The sequence below is a fragment of the Scyliorhinus canicula genome, chromosome 25, assembly GCF_902713615.1.
Source record: "Scyliorhinus canicula chromosome 25, sScyCan1.1, whole genome shotgun sequence".
In the NCBI taxonomy this organism is placed as follows: domain Eukaryota; kingdom Metazoa; phylum Chordata; class Chondrichthyes; order Carcharhiniformes; family Scyliorhinidae; genus Scyliorhinus; species Scyliorhinus canicula.
The window spans coordinates 10,644,209-10,667,863 of NC_052170.1; the positions used below are offsets into that span (position 1 = coordinate 10,644,209).

At 50.9% G+C, this 23,655-nt stretch overlaps 1 long non-coding RNA gene across 2 annotated transcripts in view; it reads left to right on the top strand.

The window, feature by feature from the left end:
• The first annotated feature begins 5,607 nt into the window (after positions 1-5,607).
• LOC119957162 overlaps positions 5,608-23,655 on the top strand; it is a 39,840-nt gene continuing 21,792 nt past the window's right edge. Inside the window, exons 1-5 of one of the 2 annotated variants that reach the window (XR_005458761.1) lie at positions 5,608-5,758; positions 12,049-12,092; positions 14,917-15,035; positions 17,042-17,137; positions 17,286-17,336. This is a non-coding gene — a long non-coding RNA (uncharacterized LOC119957162). Of the gene's footprint in view, positions 5,759-12,048; positions 12,093-14,916; positions 15,250-17,041; positions 17,138-17,285; positions 17,337-23,655 lie in introns of those variants that run through there. The other variant, XR_005458760.1, reaches the window with a different exon arrangement.

Genomic DNA, 23,655 nt, shown 5'->3' on the forward strand with positions numbered 1-23,655 from the left:
TCCCACCGATCGGCGAGTCAGCCTCTCGCTCCCCGGGCCTATTTTCTTCCGCGCCGGCCCCTGAACTCCCGCGCCATGTTGCGTCGGGGCCGGCGCGTTGAGGGAGGCCACCGCGCATGCGTGCATTGGCGCCGGCGCCACTGCGCATGCGTTGGTCCCGCAGCGCACAGTTTGTGCCGGGATGGGAGGCGTGAACCGCTCCAGTACTGGCGCTGGGCCCCTGTAGGAGCCAGAATCGGTACTCCCAGCGGCCCCTTCACGCCGTCCGACGGTGTGAACATTCTGCCGCCGAATGGGAGAATCCCACCCACACATCTCCACATCCGCTCCATCCAGGCCTCTCCGTATCCTGCAAGTTTTAATGAGAACCCCCCTCATCCTTTTAAACTCCATCGATATTGGTTCACATCAGAGATCAGTTATCATTGCAGCCTCGTATCTCTGGGATTGTGTCACATTATGGAGTGTCTTCTCTAATAAAAGTTATCAGACATGTTTGTAACAGACATGTACTCTGGTCCTCCGGGAAATCCTCTCCCTGGAAATACATGATCCGGTCAGTTTACGGCTAAGCTCTATATTACCATGGTTAATAACTTTGAATTGTACAAAGTTGACTGAAAGTTATTTCAGCTGTTCAAATAACTTTCTTCCTCCAGTTTCTGTATTTCCTCTTTTGTAAATATTGAGCGTGTCTAATTATTTTGTTTTCTGGTTTTTTTTCTCTCTCTCGATCCCCTCTGAAGTCAGTGACATGCTGGTGGCAGACTTCCAGAGCCATGCTTATTCATCATGCGTGAGTAAATTGGGAGCTATTCCGCCTGGTGATTCTGTCGCTGCGGCTGGAGTCACAGATATAGCCGTCGGAAACGGGAATCTTGACTGGTCCTTTCTCTCCCCGCCCAGCTCCACGGTCTGAAGCCAATTAAAGCTAACCTGTCTCGCAAGCCGATCGAAACATTTTCTCTTATGAATCTTGGAAATCGCGCAGTGTAATGTTTGACACACTTTATAGGGCAGCACGGTAGCACAAGTAGATAGCACTGTGGCTTTCACAGCACCGGGGTCCCAGATTCGATTCCCCGCTGGGTCACTGTCTGTGCGGAGTCTGCACGTTCTCCACGTGTCTGCGTGGGTTTCCTCCGGGTGCTCCGGTTTCCTCCCACAAGTCCCGAAAGGATTAGGTGGATTGGCCATGCTAAATTGCCCTTAGTGACCAAAAAGGGTTATTGGGTTTCGGGGATAGGGTGGAAGTGAGGGCTTAAGTGGGTCAGTGCAGACCCGATGGGCCGAATGGCCTCCTTCTATGTATGTTCTATGTTTATCCCTCTGTTGCTCAGTGGGGAGCACACTCACCTCCCAGTCCGTCGCTCAGCGGGTTCAAATCCTCACTGCAGACATTTGAGCACAGACTCTCGACTGAACCCTCCAGAGCAGTACCGAGGGAGCGCTGCATGATCAGAGGCCTTGTGTGGATTCTCAGGCGAACCTTAAAGATTCCATGACCTGAATCCCGCGCTGGTCGGGCGCGTGTCCGATCGGAAGGCCCGGGAGCGGAGGCGGAACACACTTTGGGCCGTGATTGCGCCCCCAACGCAATTTCATGCCGGCTGACCAATTAAAGGTCGGCTGAGGGTAAACCACACGGAGAAAGGGTCAGCACTGCCAGTCGTGAGAAGAGGGCGGTCACAGGGAATAGGCAGGTACTTCTAACGGCCCCCCTAAAGGTGGACAGGCTCTGCCGTGTTGCGCTACCAGGCAGGGCAAGGGCCTGCTCACAAGACGTAAGATTCTGGACCTAACTCTTTTCGAGGAAGTGCAGGGCGAATATCCCCAGCGTCCCAGCCTCCGGACCTTCAACCAACATCACCGAGACTTATTATCCAGTCAGCTTCTCAAAGCGGGAACTTGCTGAGCACAAGTTGACCACTTCAGGTGACTCTTCAAATGTGCGTCATTGGCTGCGAAGTGTGTTGGGGCACGTTCAGTTTGCAAAAAGCACACTTGAACTGTCCAACAAACGAGCGGAGGAATAGCTGAGATGGTCTTTCTGTGCCGCAGTCTGTTATTGCTGGAAGAACTTATCACAGTAAAAATATAAATGTACCTTCCTCTATTGCACATTTCGCAAGCACATACACAGCCTGGCCATTTTCTCCCCTCAATCACCGAGCTAGTTGTTGACATTTAAAAAAAAAAAAATTTTTTTTAGAGTACCCAATTATTTTTTCCAATTAAGGGGCAATTTAGCGTGGCCAATCCACCTACCCTGCACATCTTTGGGTTGTGGGGGTGAAACCCACGCAGACACGGGGAGAATGTGCAAACTCCACACGGACAGTGACCCAGGGCCGGGATTCGAACCTGGGTCCTCAGCGCCGTAGGCGACAATGCTAACCACTGTGCCACCGTGCTGCCCAAGCTAGTTGTTGACATGACCTGTGTGACCCGAAGCCACACATTTACCCCTCCCCCTCCGATGAATACAATTGGAGGAATCGTCTTATGAAGTGCATTTCTCGAGGGGCCGAATGGTCCACTTCTACTCCCGATTTCCTGTTGATTGGCTGCTGATTTCTCTCCTGTGCGGCCAACGCGAAGAAGGATTTGTATTTATACGGCACGATTCACAACCACGGGGCCTGCCGCAGCCATGAAATGAATCTGAAGTGCCGTCGCTGTGGGAATGTAGAAAACACAGCAGCCAATCTGCGCACAGCAAGATCCCATAAACCGACCATGTGACAATGGCCAGCTGATCTGTTTCACAGGTGACGTTTGAGGGGCGAATATTGGGCAGGAAGAAGGCAACCTCCCCAGCTCCTTTTCGAAAGCGTGCAAGGGGATCGTAGGTGGAGAAGGTAGTCAAGAAGGCGTACGGAAATCTCGCCTTCATCGGTTGGGGGCATTGAGTATAAAAATTGGCAAGTCGCGCTGCAGCTGTACAAAACCTTAGTTGTTCCACACTTGGAATATTGCGCGCAATTCTGGTCACCGCATTACCCGAAGGATGTGGAGGCTTTGGAGAAGGTGCAGAGGAGGTTTACCAGCCCGTTGCCTGGGCTGGAGGGCATTGGTTAAGGTTGGACGAACCCGTATTGTTTTCACTGGAACGACGGAGGCTGAGGGGGGCGACCTGATAGCGGTGTACAAAATTACGAGCGGCGTAGACAGAGTGGATCGTCAGAGACTTTCTTCTGTGAGTGGAAGAGTCAATTACGAGGGGACATCGGTTTAAGGGGTGAGGGGCAAGGTTTGGAGGAGATGTGCGAGGGAAGTTTTTGTAAACAGGGGGTGATGGGTGCCTGGAACTCTCTGCCGGAGGAGGTGGTGGGAGCAGATACGATAGCGACGTTTAAGGGGCATCTTGACGAATACATGAATAGGATGGGAATAGAGGGATACAGACCCAGGAAGTGCAGGAGGCTTTAATTTAGACAGGCAGAGTGGTCGGCACAGGCTTGGAGGGCCGAAAGGCCTGTTCCTGTGCTATACTGTTCTTTGTATCTTTCTTTGTACCTTGTGCGTTTGCCTGGGAAGGTGGTCAGAGGCCTCGGGTTCACATTTCGGAAAAGAAAGCAGGCTGGATTCTCCGGTTACTCTCAGCGGGAGAGCGCGACTGAACCCGCCATGTCTTCACCCAGACAAAATATCCCACTTGGCAGCGGCAGGCTGCGTAGGCTGACGGACTTTGTCGTTGAATTTCCTCCCTCGCTTGCTGACATAGATGTTGTGTTCTGCTTCTCCATGTAGCATAAGCTGCTTCCTTGATGTATGCTCTGACGAAGGAAGGTTCAGACTTGGAGATAGGTTTAACACATTTATTGAACAGTTAACAATTCTCCTACTTGAGTTCGACTCTCCTGCTAATCCTGCTATAGTAACTCAGTCTAACTAACCAGTCTGCTCTAAGCCATGCGGTGGGTGTGATGCTTCTGATCTGCCCCTATCTCTCTGAGTATCGCCTGTGGAAAGAGACAGAGCATGTGTGCCCTGTCCTTTTATATGAGTTCCCCCTTGTGGTAGTGTCACCTCTGGATGTCTTGACTGCCCATTGGTCGTGTCTTATCTTACTGACCTATTGGTTGAATGTCTGAGTGTCCTGATGTCTCTAGTGCTCCCTCTAGTGTTTATTTAGTTCTAGTGTATCTACGTTAACCCCTTGTGTATTTACAGTGATGCATATCGCCACAATCGGCACCTGCCACTGAGATCAGTTGACTCTAAACTCAGGCCAGAATCCAGGCCTGTGGCCACTGTTGATTTGTACCAGAACCGCACGACGTTTGCCACGTGATCTCAACTCTACAGAAAACTGGCTTTCAGCCTGGCCGCCTGGCCACCAACCTTCTCAGTTGTGCCCGCTAGGCGAGTCTGAATAGCCCGTTGTGATTAATCCTCGCGAGGCCATTCCCCGGGCGTGAGGTGGGTTAGCGGGCATTTGAACGTGGGGGTTGCAAAGATGCACTTTCACAGACTTCACTGGTGAACACAAAAGGTATTTGTGAATAAGAACTGTGCAGCAGCCTCATCGCTGTAGCCAGCTCCCCAAAATGTTTCTGCCTAGGAGGCTTCCTCCTCACATCCTGGCACAGTGGTTAGCACTGCTGCCTCACAGCGCCAGGGACCCGGGTTCAATTCCGGGGTGGAGTGTGTACATCCTCCCCACGGCTGCGAGGGTTTCCTCCCACAGTTCTAAGACGTGCAGGTTACGAGAACGTGCAAACTCCACACAGTCACTCGAGGCCGGAATTGAACCCGGGTCCTTGACGTCGCGAGGCAGCCGTGTGAGTAGAGGTGGTGGTGCATCGTGGGATGAAAACCTTCAGGGATGCATCCATCCAGGGTTAGCAACTTCCTCTCCCATTGGCAGTGAGGCTGGCCGGGATGGGGCAGGGGGCTGGGGCGGGGGGGGGGGGGGGGGGCAGGGGGCTGGGGAGGGAGGGGGAGGGCGTTGATCACTGTTGTGCCGATGCCTCAGCCGTACTGTTGGTGCCTCACTTATTTACAAAAGAAAGCCGGGGTGAGATAGTCTTTCCCCGCCGAGTAACATTTCTGCGACGTAACATTCCCCCCCACCCACCGTGTGACTGACAGGGGGAGGAGAACTCGTCATAATAGGTAGCTGAAGGGCAGCACGGTGGCGCAGTGGTTAGCACTGCTGCCTCATGGCGCCGAGGTCCCAGGTTCGATCCCGGCTCTGGGTCACTGTCCGTGTGGAGTTTGCACATTCTCCCCGTGTCTGCGTGGGTCTCGCCCCCACAACCCAAAGATGTGCAGGGTAGGTGGATTGGCCGCGCTAAATCGCCCCTTAATTGGAAAAATATAATTGGGTACGCTAAATTTATTTAAAAAAAATAATAGGTAGCTCAAGGAGGGCATTGCACACAGGGCCTGACCTGGAAGCCAAACAAGCTATTTGGACACCCAGGCTGCACTCAGAGACTAAGGGAGCAATTGTACCGTACCAGGATACAGGACCCAGTCACGGCAAGAGATCCCAGTGCACTGTTAGAAACAGAATCAGTGGACTATTTATGGGGCACTTTCTATTTCCCATAATGCGCATTGCAGATTAGGCAGGCTGGGTTATTGAAGGAAATAGGTCTGATTACATGGAGGATAGCAATGGCCAGTCACAGTTGCCTTAGCTTGCCTGCGTACACTAAATTAATACTATGTGAACTCCAGGGATCGCTTCCCTCCATCTGACTGCCCTGACTCCGCCAAGATAAACACCTTAATCAGAAGTTCAGAGGTGAGAAAAAGGGCTACTTTCTTCCGTGGCTCGGAAAGAATTTGGTGCCTCGAGAGCCAACGGAGCAGGTAGGCCCAGAGCCAGGGGTCAGGCTTTTTTGCTGCTCCGCAGCCCCTGGCTTTCCCGGTGGTCGGGAGCCACCTGTGTATACAGAGCCGGTGCCTCCCCCACAAAGTGCTGCAGATTCCTCGCGGGAAGGGATTATAGCGTCGGAAAGCTGGGCACCCTCACCTCCCCGCCTCCCCCCCCCCCACCGCCCCGCCTCCCCCCCCCCCACCGCCCCGCCTCCCCCCCCCCCACCGCCCCGCCTCCCCCCCCCCCACCGCCCCTCCCCTGATCTGAAAAAACAATTAGGGGAATGGGAGGCTGCTGGGAATGAAGGATCACCTGGCATCAAGTCTGCATTGGAGGGGGACAAAGACCTACATTAGCCGTTACAAGCTACATCACATTAAACAGTTGCCAATTCCTGAGTGTGACCATGTTTCCTTTGCAAATTCTTTTTAAAAATACAGATGACAGTCACGTGGAGCCCTTACCCTCCAGTCTTGTTGCACAGAACGTTTCTCGATGGATTGACGCCTTAATTTCTCATTGGCTACATTACCGCAGCAGTGTACTCATTACGGTATTTTTCAGTAGCAGGTCTTTCGAGTAGCTTGGCATCCCTGCCCCCTGAGCCGGACGTTCCCGGTTCAAGCCCCAACCCAGGACTTGACTTGGGCACAGTGCTCAGCATTGTAGTTTCACAGCACCAGGTTCGATTCCCGGCTTGGGTCACTGTCTGTGCGGAGTCTGCACGTTCGCCCCGTGTCTGCGTGGGTTTCCTCCGGGGGCTCCGGTTTCCTCCCACATGTCCCTAAAGACGTGCTGTTAGGTGAATTGGACATTCTGAATTCTCCCTCGGTGTACCTGAACAGGCGCCGGAATGTGGCGACTAGGGGATTTTCACTGTAACTTCATTGCAGTGTTAATGTAAGCCTACTTGTGACAGTAAAGATTATTAATATTAAAGATGTACCAAACAGCAATTAGCCTCTATCTAACCTCAAGATGTATCAAACAGCAATTAATCTCTACTTGACCTCAACTGTGCCTGACAGGAATTAGTCACTAACGGACCTAAAGATGTGCCTAACAGCAATTGTCCCGAATTGACCTACAGCTGTGCCTAATAGTAACTAGCTTCCAATTGACCTTAAGATGTGCCTAACAGAAATTACTCTCTAACTGACCTCCAAATGTGCGTAACCATAGCTACTTTCTATCTGATCATTTACAGCAAATATTCCTTGCAACAGGCCGGCTGAGTTGTATCCATAAGAATAAGAGTAGGCCATTCTGCCCATTGAGATAAGTGTGTCATGCGTGACATGATGTGACCATCACCCTACTTTGTACCATGAGCAATGCCATAGGATGGGGGGAAGGGGAAAATGATGGGGGGAGGGGTTGATGGGGGGGAAAGGAGGGGGGGGATGGGGGCAGAAGAGGGATGATGGGGGGTTGGTGTTAGAGTTTGCTCACCATCCATGGCAACCATGCAAGAGTAGAGTATGGATATTTGCAGAGATGATACAGGGCTGGGTTAGCACAGTGGACTAAACAGCTGGCTTGTAACGCAGAACAATGCCAGCAGCCCGGGTTCAATTGCCGTACCAGCCTCCCCGAACAGGCGCCGGAATGTGGCGACTAGGAGCTTTTCACAGTAACTTCATCTGAAGCCTACTTGTGACAATAAGTGATTATTATTATTATTAGGTTGTATTCAATTTTTTGACTTGACCCTGTTGCAGTGAGGGTTTCTATGGAAGTAGAAATGTAATATTGATATCCTGCCCAGAAGTTACAGTCCACATGTTTCAGATAACAGGCTGAAACTCTATGGAATAATTCATCTTGGCTATAGGTGTTGGTGAATAACATCAGTTGACCTGGGGTGAGCTGTTCATGCCAACAGAATCGAGGCAAGCTAAGTCTGAAGTTTAAAAAGTCTGGAAATGTCACAGACAGGAGTGAATGATGAAAGCATAAGATACATTTTTTCTAGATACTTAAAACCCAGACAATCCCAATGGAGACCCGTCACTTTAAAGTTGACAGGTTTTATATTTTCAGTCAGGCTCCACCCCATGCACCCCCCTTTTCCTCCTCCCCTTTACCAAATATCTTGTTGGGCCTGATGTGTTATCTGTGTTGGTCTAACATCGACTGCAACTGGATGCAGTCAAACGAGAAACAGGCTTCCGACACAGGAGATGGTCCAACACTGTTTTATTGAACCTGTTGATTGCTGTACATAATCTGCTGTGGGTTGACACTCTATTAACCTAACTGATAACCTCCTATTGGCTTGACCAGACCAGCTCTCTATCACATGGTGATGATGTTCATTGGCCTGTGCACTGCGACTATCTCCCTAGCCGTGTCCTGTGAGAGAGGGAGAGAGTCTTAATGCCCTGTGGGCTTGATAGTGGTGGTGTCCTGTCTGGTGATTGATTGGTCTGTGTTGTGTGTGTTCATTGGTTATCCTGTGTGTCAATCACTGCCTGTCTGCATCTCATGATATACATGAGTGGATATTATGACATCTCCCCCTTTTAAAATAAATTTTGGAACATGGCTGTATATGCATGCATAATTATGCACAAGTGGGGAATGGATGAACATATGTACATGGGAAGGTGTCTATCATGCAGACAGAGCAACCTGAACAAAATTTACAAGATTTAATTCTATAGATTCAGTCTTTGTGGTGGGCGATGAATTCTTGTCGATCGCCGCAGAGGTGGAGGAGGGGACGCCGGCACCTGGACAGGTGGGATGGCTGCCATCTCGGTGGCCTTGTGGACAGGTGGGATGGCTGCCAGATCGGTGGCCTTGTGGTGCAAGACGTCCGGAGGAGGCATGATGACATGCGGAGAAGTGCGGACGGGTGATGGGCAGGGAACTTTACGCAGCACCCTCCTGTTGCACCCTAGAATGGAGCCATCAGCCATTTGGACAATGAAAGACCTGGGAGCAGTCTGTCTGACGACAAGAGCTGGGGCTGACCAACCTCCCTCAGGCAGCTGAATGTGAACAACACCGTCTGGAGCCAACGCAGGCAGATCCATGGCATGAGCATCACATGTGATCTTTTGCTGGTCCCTGGATTGCTGCACCTTTCTGCAGCACCGTGAGGTGGTCAAGGTCGGGAACATGGACGGCTGGAACAGTCGTCCTCAGGCTGTGGTTCATGAGCAACTGCGCTGGAGACAAACCAGTTGACAGTGGGGTTGCCCTGTATGGCAATAGCGGCAGGTTGAAATCCGAGGCTGAGTCTGCAGCCTTCCACAGCAACCGCTTGACAATATGGACCCCTTTCTCAGCCTTCCCGTTTGATTGCGGGTAATGGGGACTGGATGTGATGTGACTAAAGTGGTAGGATCGTGCAAAGTCAGACCACGCTTGGCTGTAGAAACATGGACCGTTGTCACTCATTACCGTGAGTGGTATCCCATGCCCGGCAAACGTCTCTTTGCAGGCTTTGATGACGGACTTTGACGTGAGGTCCGACAGTTTTACCACTTCCGGGTAGCTGGAGAAGTAGTCGACCAGGAGCACGTAATCACGTCCATTGACGCGAAAGAGGTCCATCTTGGACCGCAGAGAGGTCACGATCTCGTGCTGTTGCAGCTTTTCTTTGGGTTGAGCTGGTTGAAACTTCTGGCATGTTGTGCAGTTGAGGACTGTGTTGGCAATGTCCTGGCTGATGCCAGGCCAGTAAACGGCCTGCCGAGCTCTGCGTCGACATTTCTCGACCCCCAGGTGACCCTCATGGATCTGTCTGAGCACCATGTTTTGCATGCTTTGGGGAATGACGATTCTATCTAGTTTAAGAAGGATCCCCTCAACAACCATCAGCTCATCCTTAACGTTGAAGAACTGGGGGCACTGCCTCTTTTGCCAGCCATGGGCGAGATGCTTCATCACGTGCTGCAGGAGGGGATTTTTGGGGTTTCTTTGCATGTTTGTATAACTCGTTCATCAGTGGCTGGGAGGTTGCTGGCACACAGCTGCACCTGTGCTTCAATGTGGCGAATGAGGTTGCCCTGTTCACACTGCATGGTGACGGATTGGGGTAGAGCATCCGCGACAACCAGCTCCTTACCCGGTGTGTAGACGAGTTCGAAGTCATATCGGCGGTGACGAAGAAGAATTCGCTGCAGCCGAGGTGTCGTGTCATTTAAATCCTTTTGGATTATGTGGACTAAAGGCCTGTGGTCTGTTTCCACCGTGAACTTTGGCAGGCCGTATACGTAGTCATGAAACTTGACTATTCCTGTCAGGAGACCCAAGCACTCCTTTTCGATCTGGGCATACCGTTGTTCGTTCCGAGTCATGGCCCTGGAGGCGTATGCCACTGGAGCCCAGGATGAGGATCTGTCTCGCTGGAGGAGCACCGTCCCAATGCCGTCCTGGCTTGTGTCTGTGGATATGAGGTTTGCAGATGCGCCAGTGTCCAATTTAAATCGGATGCGAGACTGGTTAACCGTGGCGACAGCACACCACTCACGTCGTCAGGATCCACAGTGAGGATTGAAAGGCGGTTTGCAGGCACGGTGGAGGCCAGCTCGCGCGTGGTGATTGTGCCCACCCGGTATGGAGACTCGAGGCAATCAGCATCGGGGTCCGTTGGGCTGTCGGGATCCGAATCCTGCATGCCTTGTTGTACGCAGCGGACAGGTCTGCACTGCAGCTGGGATCGCTGGCTGTTGGTCGGTGGAGTGGACCTGCATAAAGTCGCGTAATGCCCAGGCTTTCCACACTGTAGCCATCGCCTTCCTTTGTCTGGACATTGCCGCTTTAAATGGGTGGAGCCACAATTTGGACACGTTATGACGCTGACGTCAGCGGGTTCCGCATGCCATCGCGTATGCGCAGTGCGGTTGGCCGGCGTTTGCACATGCGCATCGGGGTCTTCGGCCTCATCGCCCACCCGGTCGTGGCGCGCATGCATAGGGACCCGGGAAAAGTGCGCGAAACGGCCACTCTCCTCGATGCTCAGGCCTTGCATTTTTCCGATGGCCTGCACCCTTTCTGCCTTGTGGGAGACTAGTTTTGCATTTTCTGCCGCCCTGATGCGGGAGTACTGATTCCTGGCATGCTCATGGACAACGCACGTTTCGATGGCGATGGAGAGGGTCAACTGTTTGATTTTGAGGAGCTGCTCCCGCAGGGAGTCGGACTGGACCCGGAAAACGATCTGATCCCGGATCATGGAATCAGCCGTCGAGTCATAATTACATGACTGCGCTAGGATGCGGAGATGGGTCAAGAAGGACTGAAAAGGTTCATCCTTACCCTGAAGCCTCAGTTGGAAGGTCCAGCCATTGTCTCCTGGATGTACGCCCTGCCAGAGTGGCAGTAGAGTGAACACCACAAGACAGAAGAAGACCCGGTGATGTACATTTAAAGAGGTCTTTCAGGGAGGGGCCGCCACCTGGCTTGCAGCAAAGGAGATTGCAATGGATCAGGGCCAATGGCGGAATCCTGCTGCCTGGACTCCCTCAGGAACTAAGTCGAAGTCTCAGAGATACAAGAACAATCAAGTTGGTGAGGCAGTCAAATGGAACTATCAATTCTCCGGAAGAATGTCTGAGGCTGGGACAGACTCAGACCAAAGTAGGCCGAGCTTTACTCTGCTCCTAACTATGGTTTGCCGAATTTGGAGTTTAGGGAAGTAATCTTATCGGAAATATATAAAATTCAGAGCGGGGGGTTGAAAGGGCAGATGGTGAGAAGACATTTCACCCCATGGGGGAAAGACTAGGGGGCGGAGTTTCAGAATAAGGGGGTTTCCCATTTGGAGACTGGGCCAGTGGACATCTTCAAGACTGGGTTAGACAGAATTTGGACCTACAGGGGAGTCAAGGGTTATGGGGGTCGGCAGGAAAGTGGGGTTAAGACCCGCAATCAGATCAGATCAGCCACTACCTTATTGAACGATGGAGCAGGCTCGAGGGGCTGAATAGCCTGGCTCTGCTCCTAATTCTCATGCTCTTTACGCTCTATGTTCAATCTGCAGATACTTGACACCGGGAACCTGAACCAGATACGTCCCTTTTTCTCAGCATCAACATCCCTCATCTCAATGCGTTAAAGGGAAAACCGATGACGAAGCCATAAGGAGCGTAACTGTAGCTCAGGCTACTTGAACGGACGATTGGAAACTTTGGCCCTGAAGTACTTGGCACCGCAGTTATTAAATTGTTCATTTTTTTTTTTTCCCCTCATGTCGTCGGCAGGAGTTCGAAGCTGTGCCTGATACTTCCCGAGAGAGGATATCGAGGTATGCGAAATGTGGGCTATAAAGTGTGCCACGTGAGGGGGAAGAGAGGCAGATCCGTCGGCCAACTTAAAAAAATTAAAAAGCTCCCCCTGTTTAACTTCTACCGTTGGTCAGTGGGTGCCCGTGGTGAGGATTTTTTTCTTCCCGACTCCTTTCCCATCTGGGAGATTAGAATTGGAAGCAAAATATTTTTCCATTCAAAGAAAAATAAGCAGGGTTTATTTTTGCATTGGCAAAGATGAAAGTTCTGATGATTCATGCAGTGCTCTCAATGGATGGAATGTGTCCACAGTACATACTCGTCTGAAGCGAGCTCTTCCGAAAGCTGTCCACACACTTCCAACTGGTGAGAACCTACTTAGATCACAAGAACATAAAACATATAGTGCAGAAGGAGGCCATTCGGCCCATCGAGTCTGCACCGACCCACTTAAGCCCTCACTTCCACCCCTATCCCCGTAACCCAATAACCCCTCCCAACTTTTTTGGTCACTAAGAGCAATTTAGCATGGCCAATCCACCTAACCTGTACGTCTTTGGACTGTGGGAGGAAAGCGGAGCACCCGGAGGAAACCCACGCAGACACGGGGAGAACGTGCAGACTCCGCACAGACAGTGACCCAGCTGGGAATCGAACCTGGGATCCTGGCGCTGTGAAGCCACAGTGCTATCCACTTGTGCTACCTCGCCTGAGGTTTGGTGATCCTCAGGTTAAACCACCAACAACCAGCACCCCCCGTCAAAGTGGAAAGCAGCCTATGGTCTTCAGCGACTTCACTTTTACTTTATTTTCTCCTTACGCTCTTTAACCATTTGAGATCTCAGTGCCTGCCCAGTTCTGGCCTCTTGCGCTAGAACAAGGGTGGGCAAACTATGGCCCGCGGGCCGCATGCGGCCCGCCAAAGGTCTTTATGCGGCCCACCAAGTCATTAAAAAAAAAAAAAATTTTTTTTAATTTAAAAATGTTTTTTTTTTAAGGTTAATGGGGGGGCTGTTAGGTTACTTACTGGTATAGGGTGGATACGTTGACTTGAGTAGGGTGATCATTGCTCTGCACAACGTCGAGGGCCGAAGGGCCTGTTCTGTGCTGTACTGTTCTATGTTCTATATGAGGCGCCCAGAATCATAACCGGGTGAAGTAATTATTTTACTTAATATACTATGCGGCCCTTTAAAATTGTGAATTTCTGAATGTGGCCCTTGCATGGAAAAGTTTGCCCACCCCTGTAGCCGCTAGAACCATACCCTTGGCTGCTACGGGCCCTAGGCCTCTGCAATCTCCCATCTTTAAATCTCTCTGCCTCATAATCGTTCTTTAAGAGGTTCCTTAAATGTTTCCCCCTTTGTTCTTTCATGGGATGTGGGTAGCTGTGGGTGTCGCTGGCAAGATCAGCATCTTCCCAACCTTAATTGCCCTTGAACTGCTCGACCACTTCAGAGGGGCAGTTCAGAGTCAATCATCTCGCTGTGACTCTGGAGTCACATGTAGGCCAGACCGCATAAGTCCGGCAGATTTCCTTCCCTAAAGGGACGTTAGTGAAGCAGGTGTTCAACAACAATCGATGGTCACCATGACTGAGACTAGTTTTCAGTTCCCGATTTATTAATTGAATGTATTAATCGCATGAGGGACAACGTGGTGGGATTTGAACCCTGACCCCAGAGCATTACCCTGGGCCTCTGCATTACTAGTCCATAGAACCATAGAATCCCTACAGCGCAGAAGGAGGCCATTTGGCCCATCGAGTCTGCACCTAACCTCTGAAAAAGAACCCTACCCCACTCCTCCATCCTATTCCTGTAAAACCATAACCCCACCAAACCTGCACATCCCAAGACACTAAGGGGCAATTTTAGCATGGCCAATCCACCTAACCTGCATTTCTTTGGGCTGTGGGAGGAAACCGGAGCACCCGGAGGAAACCCACATAGATGTGGGAGAACGTGCAAACTCCACACAGACAGCCAAGCGGCATTACCACTATGCTACCATTTCCCTCCAACATGCCTTTTTCTTCAATCTCCTTATTTGGCTCAGAATAAGTCCTTGCCTGAAATCGTACTCCCGCGGGGAACCTTGGGACATTTCTGCTTCACTAAAGGTGCTGCATAAATGCAAGTCGGTGTTGCACGTAAGTTGATCTTGGCTGGGCCAGCGATGGGGTACGATCTGTAACTGGCCCTGATGACCCCAAGGGGTGAAACTGGCCCGGAGTCCTAATCCTGACCTCGGGGGTATCGGTTACGCTCGGAAACTCTGCGAGCAGGAGACAGAACCAAACTGCAGCTGTGAAGCCCCCCACAGCCAAACAGCCTGTGGGAGGGCAACCGTTATCCATGGGAGCAGAGCGAGTCAGCGCCCGAGGGTGAGGCGGGAAGAAAATCAGTGGGGAGGAAAGAAAAAAAAAAGATCGATGCAAATTTAACACTTTTAAAAGGCTTAACATCAATGGAAGTCCCATTACAGAACACTGCTCAACGCTTGTTAACCGCTTGGCAAACGACTGTTATTATTTTTAGCATAAAGATGTCTCAAAATGTGTCCTCAGAGAGAGGTTTGAAAATAAAAGTATGGTTTGTGTCGACTTGTAGTCACCCTGCTATGAAAAAAAAAGGGCAATCACAAGGGCTCCTAATTTTATTGGGCTGTGCGCATAAAAGACTGACATGTGATAATATTATTACAGCTGAAATTGAGGGGCTGAAGTTAGAGCATTCAGCTGGTGTATAACCTCGGTCTCCTGACTGCTGAAGGCTTATTGATATCTTCTGTCTGCATCCCTAACACAAGCCACATGGTGGCCTGTTTGTTTTCCTCTTAAAGGCGCAGTCCCCTCTGCTTGTGTCGGGAAGGGATGGCGTTGGTTACGTTGCCTTGGGCAAGGACGCAAGGTCTGCGAATTCTACCAAGCCGAGGGAAGAGCAGAAAACTAACGCGAGGAGGTCAGCTACTCTGCGTTCAGCGCCAGCGCCACCCCAGCCGATCGCCGAACCGAAGACCATGAGGTCGTAGGGAATACCGTAGAATCCCGGCGGTGCATTCGGCCCATCTGGTCTGCGCGGCCCTCTGAAAGAGCACCCTTCCTCGGCCCACACTCCCCCGCCCGATCCCCGTAACCCCACCTGACCTGCATATCTTTGGACGCAAAGGGCCAATTTCTTGAGGCATGGCCAATCCACCTAACCTGCACATCCTCGGGCTGCAGGGCAAAAGCAGAGCACCCGGAGAAGGCCATTCGGCCCATCAAGCCTGCTCTGCCAGTCAATCAGATTGTGGCTGGTCTGTGGGCTGAACACCAATTTCCTGCCCTCACATCGCTCCTGCCTACACCGCGTTCCCCTCACCCCACCACCCCCTTGACTCTCTTGTCAATCAAATATCTGCTTAACTCATGTCACGAAGCACGATGATGTCATCTGCGAGGGTGTCTCTACATGAAGACCGGTTCGTGAGGGTGTAAAGTCTTGTTTCATCGGGGAGCCCAGCGAACCATGCCCATATGTTCTGGGCATGCCCAGCGTTGGGGGAGTTTTGGAAGGGGGTAGCAAGGACGGTGTCGAGGGTGGTAGGATCCAGGGTTGAGCCAGGCTGGGGACTCGCGATATTTGGGGTAGCAGCGGAGCCGGGAGTGCAGGAGGCGAAAGAGGCCGGTGTTCTGGCCTTTGCGTCCCTAGTAGCCCGGCGCAGGATTTTGCTTCAGTGGAAGGATGCGAGGCCCCCAAGCGTGGAGGCCGGGATCAATGACATGGCGGGGTTCATTAAGGTGGCGAGGGTGAAATTTGCCCTGAGCGGGTCGGTGCAAGGGTTCTTTAGGCGGTGGCAGCCTTTCCTGGACTTCCTGGCGGAACGGTAGGGAAATCGGGTGTTATCTCTCTCCTTTTTGTTGTTTTCTTTTGTTTGTTTTTGTAGTTGCTGGGGGGGGGGGGGGGGGGGGGGGCGGTTTGTCCTTTGGTTTTTACTATGGTTGTTTGGTTAATATTATTTTGTTGTTTATATGTTGTGAAAATCTTAATAAAAATTATTTTTTAAAATGTCTTGTTTCATTTCGGCGTGAGGAGTCAAGTGAAACCCTGGCGGGAATAAACAGCCCACTCATTGCGTAACAATTATTAAAGACTATTTATTAAAGTAAAGACAAATACGCACAAACAAGACAACACCACCCTCACACAATTGAGGTGGGGAAGAGGGAGTGTGTGCTCAAGGGAACCACAGTGCGCTGACCCAGAAATAGATCTGTGGATTCCTGTAGATATATGTGTGAAACGGGCAGGCCTTACTACAGTAAAAGCAAAGGTCCTGGAGTTTATTAACAGAGGGAGAGGGTAGACGTTAATTGGGATTCCGCTGTGGACACACAAATTGACCATTTGAAGTACTGTGTACATCTTTGGCCACCTAATCACAGGAAGAGTATCGTTGCCTTCAAACAGTGTCAGAAGTGAAGATTCAGGGGATATCCTCAATATCGGAGGCCTGAAGATTGAATAAATTGGGCCTGTTCACTTGGTAGAAGGGGCATCATTGAAATGGCTTCACATTTCTCCACATGGGGCGGCATGGTGACACAGTGGTTAGCACTGCTGCCTCACAGCACTAGGGACGCGGGTTCGATTCTGACCTTGGGTGACTGTCTATGTGGAGTTTGCACGCTCTTCCCCTGTATCTGTGTGGGTTTCCTCCGGGTGCTCCGGTTTCCTCCCAACGCCCAAAGAGGTGCAGGTTAGGTGGATTGGACACGATAAATTGTCCCTTCGGGCGGGGATCACAGGAATAGGTCGGGGGATTGGGCCTAGATAGGGCGTTCTTTCGAAGGGTCGGTGCAGGCTCGATGGGCCAAATGGCCTCATTCTGCAGAGTCGCGATTCTATGGTTCTGTAATTCTGGCCGAAGTCCAAATGAGAAAGTTAAAGACAGATCAAACTTTTGCTTATTGTTTTAAAACCAGGGCCTGTGGAACGAGATGGGGGAAAGAGCATTAACAGAGGTGGAAAGGGAACTAGAAACAACTGAATGCGTTCCTGGAGAGAAACGTGATTGGAAGGTGAGTTGAGAAGCCAATGTTGGTCAAAAAGGGAGTTGGACATTGTCTGTTTCTACAGGTTTTACCGGGGTGTCGAATGCTTTTCAAAATACAATTCTCTGCAAGTGAACTTAGTTCCTGATGACCTGAAAACTGCGACATTGTTCAGAATTCAGCCCCCGACCTCAACAACAGCAATGGCCGGATCTTCCAGTAATCTGTGAGTGAATCATCAACTCGCATTGCGGTACTGCTCTCTTCTAATTGGTGGACGATCAAAGTGTCTAAATTATTACCCTTGCGGCATATACAGCACACTCAAGGTTCGCTGCAAGCATTTCAGCGGGTGATGCACTAAATGTTTGCGAGATATGGATATTGGAACATAGAAAAATACAGCACAGAACAGGCCCTTTGGCCCACGATGTTGTGCCGAACCTTTGTCCTAGATTAATCATAGATTATCATGGAGTTTACAGTGCAGAAGGAGGCCATTCGGCCCATCGAGTCTGCACCGGCTCCTTGGTGTGTAATGCCAACAGAATAAAAGCAGAAGCAGAAAGTTATTTCTCTTTATTATCCACATCACTGGTTAGTTCACTTCGAACTTTGTGGTCCTGAAGATTTTCGAACGGCTTGGGAAATTGGGATAGCAAGATCAACAACAGTAGCAATTATTTGTATTTATATATTGGCCGGAATTTTCCAGTCATCGGGATCCTCTGTTCCCGCTGCCAGTGCACCGCCACCCATGGGTTTTCCAGCGGCATTGGGGGCGTTTCAATGGGAAATCCCATCGTTGAGCGACGGGAAGAGAGGATCCCGCCACCAGCGAATGGTGCGCCACTGGGAAACGAACGGCTGGGGTACCGGAGAATCCGACCCAGTGTCTTTAACACAGTAAAACTTCCAATGGTGCTCCACAGATGTTTTATCAAACAAAACTTACAGCAAACCACAGAAGGAGATATCAGGAGAGGAGTGTTGTATTATGTCTTTAAGGGATAGCAGCATGGCATCACTCGAAGGGAAGTGTGTCATGCGATCCAGTCTTAGATTCACGTTGGCCTGTGAGCAGAAAATACAAAGACACACACGGACACACACACCTACACACACGGACACACAGACACACGATCTGCTTCAAGCATTCTGCCTATGTATAAATATTCTCACATGCCCAGTCTTAATAAATGAACCACATTTCATGTTTACCCAATCCCTTAAGAGTGACTGCTGCCTTTATATCAGTGTAACAAATTGAGCAAAATTTTGGTCAGAGAAAGAGAGATTAAAGAGTATCTTAAAGGAGGAGAGAGAGAAAGAGGTGAAGTGGATTAATTCCAGAGTTGAGGGGTTTGACAGCTGAAAGCACCTTGATGGCTGGTAGAGCAATGGAGATCGTCCGCTGCTGAAGTGTAGGGTTGCAGGGCCGGAGGAGCTAAGACCAACTTAGTAGAGAAGTACAATTGTGAGAACATGGATTTAATATATGGGTCGGGATTCTCCGACCCTGCGCCAGATCGGAGAATCCCTGGGGGGGGGGTTTAATCACGCACGCTGCCCCGACGCCGGCTCGCCAATTCTCCGGTGCTGATTTTCGGGTGCACGCAGGATCGCCGCCGCGCCGGTCGGGGGCCATTGAAAGCGACCACCCCCCCCCGGTGATTCTCCAGGCCTCGATGGGCCGATGGCCGCCGAGTTCGGCCGAGTCCAGCCGGTGGTCGGTTACGTACGGTCCCACACGCGGGACCTCGGGGCTCCATCTGCGGGGGGCGTCCTGATGGGGAGGATGGGGGGGGATCCGACCCTGGGGGGGGGGGGGGGGGGGGGGGCTGCACGGTGGCCTTGCCCACGATCGGGGCCTACCGATCGGCGGACAGGTTATTTCCATGGGGGCCTATGTTCTTCCGCGCCAGGCCCCTGTCAGCCTTCGCCATATTTAATGCCATGAAATGTCCCAAGGTGCTTCATCTAAGATTTACACTTAGTCAGAGGAGGAGCCATTGAGATTGGTGGCCAAAGGTTTAATCGAGGAGATAGGTGTCGAGGAGCATCTTAAAAGGAGAAAAAGGTTTAAGAAGTATTCTACAGCTTAGAGCCCAGATGGCTGAAGGAAAGACCACCTATGGTGGAGTTAAGGAGTGGGATATGAGACCCACACAGGCACGGGGAGAACATGCAAACTGCACACAGACCGTGACCCAGGCCGAGATCGAACCCGGGTCCTCGGCGCCATGAGGCAGCAGTGCTAACCACTGTGCCACCGTGCCGCCACTGTAATATGCCTTTAAGGCATTGTCGCATCAGATCACGAGAAAATAAGTGTGTTATGCCATCTAGTTTTAGTTCCGCTATTGTTTTGGGCAGAACACGCACACAGCACTGCCGCTGATGTGTCTTCAAGCTTCATACCTGCAGAAATATTCTCAGTGCCCAACCTCAATAAACAAATGTGCAGCATGTTTGCACAATCCCTTAAGGGCGATCGGTGTTGCTTATATCATTATGATGACATGTCACATCTCAGAGTGTATTGAAAGCTGGCCGATTGAATATAGTCAATGAGTTGTGATGTATAAGAGAGTCAAGGGTTATGGTGGGGGTGAGGGGAGGGGTAGGCAGGAGAGTGGGGGGAAGGCCGCAATTTAATCAGTCATGATCTTATTGACTGGCGGGGGAGGCACAAGGGGCCGAGTGGCCGACTGTAAAGCTAAGGATACATACACCAAAGAAGACCTAGGAGTTGTGGTTGAGGTGGGCAGCTGCGTGTAAAAGGATTTCAGGCGAGTGAAGGGTCAGATTCAGCACGATCGCGCCCAGCCCATCATTGCCGCATCAGCCGCCGGTTTGCAGGTGCATTGACATGTTTATATTCCCAAGTCTGGCTGGAGTCTACCAGAAGAAAGGTTTGCGTCTCTTTGGAAGATTGATGTGCGATTCAGGCAGGGAGGGAGCTGGCCTCCTCCACACGGAGGGTGAATGAACGGCCATGTGGTTATGTAGTAACCGTCTGCGAGAAGGCTGGCTGCCGTTTGCTTTACAGGTGAACAAACAGAGCTGAGACCTGTCCCTGGGCGTTTGAACAGAAAATGGAAATGAACTCCCAAGTCTTCTCCGTCTGACCTGCTCATGGCGCGAGAATGGAGCAATTGCAGAAGAAAGCAAACCAATAGAGACTTGTTTGTGAAAGGATTTCAGGATTGTGCTGAAGAGGAAATCCTCCTCAGCCAAAATCTGCACGAAAACCGACCTGGCTAATTTCTGTATTGGGTTCAGTTGAGTCTTTTGAGGAAACTGGATTTGAGTGCCGATGGTCCAATTTCAAGTTTGCATTTTATTCTAAGTGGTTCCCAGTCCCATTGTCTGTTGAAGTAGCTGATCTTGTGAAGGCTGAAAGTCTGAATTCCACTTAAAGAAAGAAAGACTTGCATTTTTATAGCATTTTTCATCGCCACAAACCCCACCAAGATGCTTTAACGTCCAATAAATGTACTTTCTGAAGTGTAGTTACTGCTGTAATGTGGCAGCCAGTTTGCACGTAGCAATAAGCCGCAAACAGTAATGTGTTAATGAGCAGATAATCATTCCGCTGGATCATAAGAAATAGAGGTGAGTAGGTTATTTGGCCCCGCGAGTCTGCTCCGGCTACATCGTGGCTAATCTTCTACTTTAACACCATTTTCCTGCATTATCCCCGTTCCCTTGACCATAGAATTTACAGTGCAGAAGGAGGCCATTCGGCCCATCGAGTCTGCACCGGCTCTTGGAAAGAGCACCCTACCCAAGGTCCACACCTCCACCCTATCCCCATAACCCAGTAACCCCACCCAGCACCAAGGGCAATTTTGGCCACTAAGGGCAATTTATCATGGCCAATCCACCTAACCTGCACATCTTTGGACTGTGGGAGGAAACCGGAGTACCCGGAGGAAACCCACGCAGACACGGGGAGGATGTGCAGACTCCGCACAGACAGTGACCCAAGCCGGAATCGAACCTGGGACCCTGGAGCTGTGAAGCAATCGTGCTAACCACAATGCTACCGTGCTGCCCTCAATGCTACCGTGATGCCTTTCACATCTAGAAATCTTGAACAAGCTCAAAGACTGAGCTGGCACAGCCCCCCTGGGGTTGACAGTTCCAAAGACTCAACACCCTCTGAGTGAGGAAATGCCTCCTCATCTCAGTCCTCAATGAGCTCGTCATTATTCTGAGACTATGTCCTCTCATTCTAACCCCCACCCCCTCTCCCAACCAGAGGCAACACCATAGAATCAGAGAATCCCCACAGTGCAGAGGGAGGCCATTTGGCCCATCGTGTCTGCACCAACCCAGGGCCGCACGGTGGCGCAGTGGGTAGCATTGCTGCCTCACGGCACCAAGGTCCCAGGTTCGATCCCGGCTCTGGGTCACTGTCCATGTGCAGTTTGCACATTGCTCCCTGTGTTTGCATGGGTTTCGCCCCCACAACCCAAAGATGTGCAAGGTAAGTGGATTGACCACGCTAAATTGCCCCTTAATTGGAAAAAATTAATTGGGTTCTCTAAATAAAAAAAAGAGTCTGCACCAACCCTTTGAAAGAGCATTCCACCCAAACCCACACCCCGCCCGATCCCAATAACCCCTTAATCTAACCTACTCATGGTGGTACAGTGGTTAGCACTGCTGCCTCACAGTGCCAGGGTCCCGGGTTTCCTCTGGGTGCTCCGGTTTCCTCCCACAGTGCAAAGATGTGCAGGTTAGGTGGATTGGCCATGCTAAATTGCCCCTTAGTGTCCAGGAATGTGCAGGTTAGGTTACGGGGTTACGGGTCTAGGGCGGAGTGGATCGGTGCAGCTCGATGGGCCAAAGGGCCTCCTTCTGCACTGTAGCGATTCTATGGTTCTCCTGTACTCAAATACTCTTGCAATAAAGGCCAACATACCATTCGCCTTCCCAATATGTTGCTGTACCTGCATGTTAGCTTTCAGTGACTCAAGAACAATGACACCCAGGTCCCCTTGGACATCAGTGCTTCCTAATCTCTCCCCATTTAAGATTCACTGTATTTCTGTGCCTTGTGCACTTCAGACGAATCAGGAGAAAATCTAAAGTTAACGAGCTTCATTGGAGAGGTATGGTACCATTTTGAAGAGCTTAAAGACACCTTTGGGAGAGGTAAGAGGGCCTTTTGGGATTGTTAAAATTAGACATGAATGTGCGTAAGCAATGGATGAACACAGTGGAACTGTCAAGCTCTTTGTCAAGGGAGCAGTAAAACTGCCAAGAGAGCTTTCAAGGTAGGACTACGGGGCTGTTTTATTTGTTCAACAAAAAACGTTATCACAGCGCTCATTGTCATCACCAATTACATCTGATGACGTGTTGGAGGTCAGCTTCAACCGGATCTCGAAGTCCATTGATTCTTTTGGAGCTGGGGGTGAAGTGCTGGACCACCGAGGTTGACCTTTCACCCCAGCTAACCTCCTCACCTAGCAGCCCCCTGTGCTGCCTGAAAACTGTTTCCGTGGGTGGTGGCGGGCAGGTCAGACTTTCGCTACCTCTCCCCCCCTTCTCTCCACCCCCCAACCCACCCCAACCTGGAACGGATGTCGGAAATTCCGGGGCACTTTCTCAGGAGTCGGGTTTGCGGATCGGCGGGTTTTCCGGATTCATGCGCCACTGACCCGGAGGGAAAATTGACGCCTGAGTTTGGGAAGGAAAGGGAGAGGTAATCAGATGGAGGGCCCCTGTGGTCCAGATTGCTGGCCAGCGACCCCTGGTTGAAAGGTAGATGGGTGACAGGTGAGTGCACGATTCTTCTTCACAATCATTCCCCTCCCAGACTTTGGTCAAACTGTCAGGTGATCCTTGAAAATGGGGGGCAGACAATTGAACAGAGTAATGAAAGGGCAGTGAACAAACATGTGTCAGGGCAGCACGGTGGCACAGTGGTTAGCATTGCTGCCTACAGCGCTGAGGACCCGGGTTCGAATCCCGGCCCTGGGTCACTGTCCATGTGGAGTTTGCACATTCTCCCCGTGTCTGCGTGGGTTTCACCCCCACAACCCAAAGCTGTGCAGGGTAGGTAGATTGGCCACGCTAAATTGCCCCTTAATTGGAAAAAATAATTGGGTACTCTAAATTTATTAAAAAAAACAAAAAACAAACATGTGTCGAATGCCAGTGGGGCTCGAAAGACAGAGGAAGGAAAGCGAATAGGAAATAATACAATTAAGGGGGGGGGAAAAGAGGATCGTGTCATGGAAGTAGGAGCGTCAGGAACCTCCAGGATACTTGCGGAATGGTGTCTGCTAAAAGCGTTACGATGAAACTCCCATTTATTACAGCATCAAAATCCCCTGATGAGAGGTTAGCTCTTTATTCAATGCTCTCACCAAACGCTCGTGTCGAGACGTTTGCCCCACTTTATGAGTTATTCATTTTAACTCGCTGGGGAATCATCACTCAGCTTTTGCCTCCTGTCCTCATGTAGTCGTTTGAGGTTGATTTCCATCCTTAAAACAAGTTTGGGGGTGGGGCGGGAGCGGTGGTAG